Genomic DNA, 6,275 nt, shown 5'->3' with positions numbered 1-6,275 from the left:
GGGGGGGGTTAATAAGGGGGGTATAATATTTTATGTGTGGGGGGGCTTATAATGGGGGGAGTGTATTATTTTATGTGTTGCAGGGGTAGTTGGGATGGGGTGTATTATCTTACAACCGGCAACTATCATAAGATAAAAATCATAAGATAATTTAGGAGGGTGTGTTTAGGGGCGGAGTTAAGGTCAGGGCAGGGGTTAGGTGGGGCAACTGGTGGCGAGTAACTCTTAAGCCCTGGCTAGTAACTCAGGACTTGAAATTTGGAGCCCTGGACTACACAACCAGCCTTCACTCCCCATGTGCATCAATGAGCCTTGGCCACACATGCCCTTGTTGTTGATTCACCAGTTTCCTTTCCTTGGACACTTGGTCAGTCCCGACCACTGCAGACCGTGAACATCCCACAAGAGCTGCAGTTTTGGAGTTGCTCTGACCCAGTTGTCTAGACATCACAATTTGGCTCTTGTCAAAGCCCCTCAAATCCTCACACTTGTCCATCTTTCTGCTTCCAACACATCAACTTCAGGGAGAAAATGTTCACTTTCTGCCTAATATACACTCCCCCCCTCAATTCCAGTTGACATTGTAATATATCCCCTCCCCACTTCCAAGTGTCGTTGTAACCAGTCCATAGACACACTCCTAAACCTTGTGGACGCCTTCCCAGCAGAGTTGAAGCTGTTATAGCGGCAAAGGGCGGAGCCAAACCAATACTGAACCCTACAAACTAAGACTGGGATGCCATTAAAGTTCATGTGCGTGTAAAGGCCGGCGTCCCAATACTTTTGGCACTATAGTGTATATAATAAATATTACACACACACACTCCCCACTTTTAATAGCAGCATGCAGAGGGTCAATTGTTACATTCAGAGTGGCCTTATAAACTTGGCCCCCGTCATCAGAGACTGGATGAATGCCAGGGGCCCAGTACTAGAGCCCAAAACCATGCACCGTGCCACAGAAGTGAGCACAACACTCTCGCTCACCGAGCCGGTAAAATAGAGAAAACTGCGGAGAAATTATTGGCTGTTTTTTCCGAATGATTATAATGGGAGTTTGCAATCATTTTCTATAAACATTTCTTATTAGTCTCTTGCGGTGCTCTAAGCCTTGCAGTAAATGAAAAGGCGTCAGCAGGGAGCATTTCCCGCCATCAGCTGCGACCGCGGCGAAGGTACACCATGTTACACTCAACGTGCTTTTTTTATAGCACCTAAAAATAAAACGATTCGGCGGAATGAAAAGCCATAAATGCGGCTGCGTGATCAATAGATACTCGGGAAATAGGAATTTAGCAGCTCCGCTCAGCGCTGTAGACAGACGTCTGGAGTCTAATCAGTTCCTATAATAGGATAAGCGGCTCAGCACGCGGCACCGCCGTTCAGGAAGCCGGCCGACATCACCAGGCTGGGGGAAAAGGGGCTGCGTCTACTAAACGGCATTATCTGGAGCTTGAGACAAGCAGGTTTACCTGAGCCAGGATCTCCAGGCATTGATCACACAGCCATAGAAAAGCCGAATCTTCATTGTGCTCCATACAAAAGGAGAATTCCTGCCAACGCATGAGTCATTAGGACAGAACGGAGAATGAAAGTGTATGGAAACTCTAAATCCATTTGCGACAATGGCTTCATGCCTCACGGCGTGCAGTTTTCTTAATGATTTTTATCGAATCTGTTGCAGAGTTTCTTACCTGCCAGTAACAGCACTTCCTGTGCAGGGTGACAACACTAAGCCATTGCTTTACAATTAGCAGCAGCCTCATCAGCCTGCTGTGCGAGCTCCTTTATTTGACCATTGCGCTGGCTATAGGACAGACCTCATGGGCAGTCTAAATAGTCACTTGAAGGATGGCACATGGCAGGCCGACAACGCTGCTGTTAATTGAGAAGCAGAGGCTTACTGTTGTCACCCTTCAACAGGAAGTGATGCAACTGGAGACTTCGGGTTAGAAAATTTGAAAGAGAACATGATCTGTTCACTGATCCATGTAGGAGGCACGCGTTCAAAGTATCCATTAAACAACAATTAAATAAAAAGAAGAAAACAATGCTTAGCCACTTCTAGTAGGGTCACGTAACCTGCTTGAAGTGGTTATACCAAGAACTGCTGCAGCTGTGTTCTTGGTACCCGTTTAAACAGCAGGCGATTGCTGTCTATGTGCAAGCGATCCGGCGCCTTACCCCGTGTGGGCCCGGGACCGGCACAGCGGGTCTCCCCTGACAAGATCGTAGGGAGATCAGCAGCCTTCTAGCCGCTGATATCTCCTCCGATCACCGGAACCGTAAGTGAAGCGAATTATTACATCACTTCTGGTGTCACTGTGCACATTCTCCGGCTCCTAGAGCCAGAAGAAGCTGGTGAAGCTTGGCTTGGCTGAAATCAACTGACCCATGGTGTTCTGGGTATCCTTTGTCATGTATTAAATGTTTTTGTAAATGAGGGTTCTTTCTCCCAGCTTAACGGATGTTGAAATATCAGACACATAGAAAGTAAAACATTTTTCAAAAGAATCGGCCAATGTGGACTTTGTGTAAGGGAGCAGTAAGGCACAACTACTGTGTAATGCTGCAAAGCAGGTAGAAGAGACTGCATACGCAATTAGGAAATAGGGATGCCCCCATGTCCTCGATTATAATCGATTATGTCGATTAGTTGTTGCAGCCCTACCATATAGTATTACAAACCATACAGAGAAATTAAGCTTCAACAATAATACACATTCATGATTCTTGCCAAATCAATTAGATCTGTCAAGATGCTAACCCAAAAACGGTGTCTGGTGGTAGCTCCTCACAGCACCCAACCATAGATCTTGGGTAGCTCCTTGGCTGGTTTCCTCTTCATTCCTGAACATAACCATAGATCTCAGACAGCTCCTTGCCCGGGTTTCCTCTTCATTCCTGAACGTAACCGTAGATCTTCAATATCTCCTTGCCTGGTTTCTACCTCATTCCCGAGACATGACCATAGATCTTCAATAGCTTCTTGCCCATTTCCTTCCCCATTCCAAAAAGCAACCGTAGATTTTGGGTAGCTCCTTGCCCGGTTTCTACCTCATTCCTGAGACATAACCATAGATCTGACAGCTCCTTGCCCGGTTTCCTCTTTATTCCTGAGACATAACCATAGATCTTGGATAGCTCCTTGCCCGGTTTCTTCCTCATTCCAAAAAACAAACATAGATTTTGGGTAGCTCCTTGCCCGGTTTCTTCCTCATTCCTGAGACCTTGGCTCTGGCTCCCTGAAACTTTGACTTAATAAACCAGGAACGTGCTTAGGGCAGGGCTGGGCAAATCCCAGGAGCCAATGCCCCTTGAAAATTACAGCTGGTACCCAACTTCTGAGGTTTTCTTTAGATGTTGTCAATGACGTTGGCTCCCACAAAAAATCCTGGGTTAGTCTGGCCATACACTCTGCGATTTTTCGTTTGAGAATTTTTGTTACTGCCAAGAACCCTCTTTCGATTCTAGCTTAAATAGCCCATCAAGCACAGACCAATGTTGCTACGATAATAGTTTGTTAGCAATACTAACTCACTGAATTTCGTTGATCAACAAAATTGATTTTTGTTTGCGCATGTGCAGAGTTCATTTTGCGTTTTTTTTCCGTACGAAAACACCACTAAATTATCGATTTTCTTACGATTTAAAAAAAAAAAAAAAAAAGTTCTCCAGCCTCACCCTTTGAGAAAATTTAGCCAGGAGTACAGTAAAAAAAGTAATTGGGTTCCCATCAACTGGTTATCATTCGAAAGACCATTTGTGGACAATAATCGATAGGTGTACGGACACCTTTAGACAGACTGGCTTCTGAATTCTATATCAATTTGTCCACCACTAGCTTAGGGCATCAAAAAAGGTGGTCTCCCAATTCTCACCTACCTTACAATTAAGAATTGTCTGGTCAACATGACAGCAGGAGGTGTTCAGTCACCTGCTTGACCCACATCTACCGTGTTTCCCCCGGAAGTAAGACCTGCCCCAAAAGTAAGACCTAGCGCTATCTTCGGGGATTTCTGTAATATAAGACCTACCACCAAAAATAAGACCTAGTTCGGTGGTAGGTCTTATCCCTGAAGATAGCGCTAGGTCTTACTTTTGGGGCAGCTAGACATATAACTGATTTTTAAATGTAAAGACCGGCCGCAGCCCACACGCCAGCTCGCCCGATGGAAGCGGCATATCCTCCGCCAACGGGACCAGCAACAGCACGCCGCCTTCCAGGACCTCATCCAGTCCTGTGAGTATTCCTCCCCCAGCCCGGTAAGACATCCGCCGAAAATAAGACCTAATGTCTTTTTTCGTGCAAAAAAAATAAGACTGTCTTATTTTCGGAGAAATACAGTAGTATAAATGGGCCCCTACCTCCCAGAGGGCCAAATGCCGCACTCACATCTCATCTGCTGCTACCCATGTATTGAATCTGTCCAGCCCTTGGGTTTGAAACTTGTCTGTGGTTTCCGCAATTGGACTCCAATTCTGATCCCAAAAGGACTTTACGTGTTTAAGAAGTGCGACCAAAAACTGCACATTCCCTTTAACAATGACAAATTGTTATTAAATTAGACAGAAAAATCTGTGCCAAAGATTGCCGTACAGCCAGGCCGTCATTACACCCCACCATGCAGAAACCGGCCAAGAAAAGCAATTAATCCAATTACAATCAGCCATTTAGTGACTCGAGTCTCCTGTGCGGACTCAGAAGGCATAATAATAGGCGGCCGATGTGGGGGTAATGCGGCCGGCGGTAGCAAATATAAAGGATCTCCTTTCACAACATACTGAGAAGCAATTACCAGGAACAAACACCGCTATTACCAGCAGCTTTTAAAGGGCAAAGCCTCCTTACTGGCAAATGTCACCTTTTCATAAGAGCACATGAAACAATCCAACACAATGCGCCTTCCGACAGAGGGGTGGGTGTGACCGCGCCGGGTTCTCGCTTCTCCATCCAACGTAGATTCCAAATCCAAATCACTAAAGTCTCATGAAAGCTTTGCCATGTTTATATACCGTAAGTTTAGAAGCGTTCATTAAATCAGGAAGCTGGTCCAGAGCGATGATGTGCATCCAATGCTGAAGCGAGTGGATGTAGACAGGACATGGCTGGAAAAGGGTGCAGGAGATCAGCAGCAGCACCGAGATGTAGCAATAGATGAAAATAAAAAGGTGCAAACACCATTTTATAAATAGAAACGGATGAAATTGTACGATACGCTGGGCTTTTATCAACCCAATTATCATCCAGCTGTGGTATAGATACACTTTAAGGCCCCGTTCAGAATTGCAATTGCGGCAGTCTCAGGAATTACTCCGCGAGACTTGTGGTGGTGGGGCTATACAAAGCAGTGATGGCTGACAGTGCACAGTCATTCACATGTAAATCAGGCATGCTGCGATTACCTGCGGGCGATGACTCACAGACACGGTTTGCATCCCCCCACCCCCGAGCAATTCGCAAGACAGTTCAAATAGCAAGTGATTGAGGCCTAACAGACACAATGAATTCTAGAACATAACCTGTTCGCTTATCCATGCACAGGAAGACTTGCAAAGTATCCATGGACCAATAAATAAATAAAAAAGGTGAGATATTGAATTTCACTGAATTACAGGGAATGTAATCCCATAGAATGCGGGTTCTATGTGCATTCCGCAGACACTGCTGCCTACAGTCACACATGGATACTGGAAGTGTAAACCCACAGAATGCTGACTCTATGTGCGTTCTGTAGACACTGATGTCCACAGTCACATGTATGCTGGTAAAGTAAACCCGTGGAAGGCTGGTTCTATGTGCATTCCATAGACAGTGCTGCCTACAATCACACATGCATGCTTGTAATATAAACCCATGGAAGGTTGTATATACATTCCATAGACAGTGCTGTCTACAATACTAGTCCCCCTACCATTGCAGAACTCTGCTACTGAAAATGCTAGTCCCCCTACCCAGGGCTGTAGCTACCATGAGGCGAGTGAGGCACTCGCCACAGGCGCAGCTAAAAGGGGGCGCAGCCAGGGCTGACTTGGCTGCGCCCCTGTTTCCATGGCAAACAGAGGGCGCCATTGGCAACGGGCCCAACACAGCCATGGCTCGGCGGGGAGAAGAGGAATGCAACAGGCTCCAGCTTCTCCTCGGATCCCTGCTGCTCTCCCCCACCTGTATGGGCAGAGGACTCTGTGTCCTCAATCTTTTTTTCTATTTCAAAAGAGAAATGTCAGGGGTCTGTTTAGACCTCTGATATTTCCACGAAGCCCCCCCAACATTC

At 46.1% G+C, this 6,275-nt stretch overlaps 1 protein-coding gene across 1 annotated transcript in view; it reads right to left on the bottom strand.

The window, feature by feature from the left end:
- Positions 1–6,275, bottom strand: part of CUNH20orf27 (chromosome unknown C20orf27 homolog) — a 44,665-nt gene that overhangs the window by 33,664 nt on the left and 4,726 nt on the right. The window lies entirely within an intron of this gene.

Source organism: Nanorana parkeri, unplaced genomic scaffold (assembly GCF_000935625.1).
Source record: "Nanorana parkeri isolate BGI_ZX_2015 unplaced genomic scaffold, ASM93562v1 scaffold1379, whole genome shotgun sequence".
NCBI classification, from domain to species: domain Eukaryota; kingdom Metazoa; phylum Chordata; class Amphibia; order Anura; family Dicroglossidae; genus Nanorana; species Nanorana parkeri.
This window is presented reverse-complemented; position numbering and strand designations above follow the sequence as displayed.